The sequence below is a fragment of the Schistocerca nitens genome, chromosome 4 (assembly GCF_023898315.1).
Source record: "Schistocerca nitens isolate TAMUIC-IGC-003100 chromosome 4, iqSchNite1.1, whole genome shotgun sequence".
NCBI classification, from domain to species: Eukaryota; Metazoa; Arthropoda; class Insecta; order Orthoptera; family Acrididae; genus Schistocerca; species Schistocerca nitens.
The window spans coordinates 453286794-453288157 of record NC_064617.1 but is presented as its reverse complement, the minus strand read 5'-3'; the positions used below and the strand labels follow the sequence as shown (position 1 = coordinate 453288157).

Sequence of the window (1364 nt, the reverse complement as noted above, 5' to 3'; positions counted from 1 at the left end):
TCCATCTTGTTGCACATGACCCCTATTCTCTACACTTGACTCCCTCGAACTAGTACTTGTTCCCCAATTTGAAGAAATGTCTGACAGGACAATGATTTTATTCAAACAAGGAGGTAATTGGAGCAACTAATAGCTATTTTGCAGACTTGAACAATTCCTATTATTCGGAAGGGATCAACAAATTAGAATAGCGTTGGACGAAGTGTATAAGCCTAAAAGAAGACTACATCGTAAAATAAGAAAGGTTTACCCGAAACACATAAGAAGTTTTTAGTTCTGCATGGAATATTCAAAAGCACCTCGCACATTTCTAAGTGCCTTACATGACACATGAAATAAGTCTTCTTAGCACGTCGGTTCTGTAAAGGTGTGTGGATGAAGTGGGTGGTGATCCTACACTGAAGACGGATGTAGTTACAGCGGATACAAAAAATACCTTTATTGATGTTTATTTACAATCATGAGAATTCCTTGCTGCCAGTGTTGATTATGAGCATAGAAAATACACCAACACAGCTGCTCTTAGTGTGCCAACATGTAACCTGGCCTAGCAGGCTCTAGCATTAACTGTGCACTACTGATGTGGCTGCTGAACCTCAGTGGAGTCTCGCTTACACGACCCACATTTATTATTTTAATTCCACCATAATTTCAGAAAACGAAAAGTATTGAATAATCATTCCTGTTTTTAAATCACAAGTTATGTTATCACAGGGAACCATTAACGCCATCTGCCACATACTTTGTAATGAGATTTGGCAACACACCTATGTGGTCTCTACGTTCCTGGTTACAGGTTTATCGACATGTGCAAAAATTAGAATCAAACGACCGTTGTAAAAATGTTTGTCAGGAGTGGGATTCGAACCCACGCCCACAGAAGTGGACTGCGACCTGAACGCAGCGCCTTGGACCGCTCGGCCACCCTGACAGCCGCTTAAAATGTAATGTGCGACAGTTTCTCCCCCACATTCCGCTTTCGACAAGTAGGCGAGAAAATGAGTTGCAACAGCAGAGCGAGTTCCGAGGTCAGCGTTAGCGTGTGTGGCAGTCACAATGAGCAGTCTGTCGCTCAGCGACCACTGCGCTGTGCTCTGGTGTTGCACAACTCTGGGCGTAAATACTGCAAGAGGCAGTCCAGCGACGTGACGTGGTTCGAGTCTAGGCTAACTGCTTTTTACAGCTAGTGTGCAGATTCGAATCTCTTGAAAAGCGGCATTTTCACTTGAAATGCGTTTTCATGTGCAAGTTATTAAGTTTGCTTCTTTATAGAGATCTCGAAAAAGATATCACCACAGACGCAAATAAATTTCTGTTATTCTCACTTCAGATTAAATCATGTACAGGATTGCAAACAAAATTCT

At 42.2% G+C, this 1364-nt stretch overlaps 1 non-coding gene across 1 annotated transcript; it reads right to left on the bottom strand.

Annotated features, from left to right (window-relative positions):
- Positions 1-847: 847 nt before the first annotated feature.
- On the bottom strand, positions 848-931 carry Trnal-cag (transfer RNA leucine (anticodon CAG)). The gene has a single exon. It is a non-coding gene; the product is annotated as a tRNA-Leu (tRNA).
- Positions 932-1364: the final 433 nt, after the last annotated feature.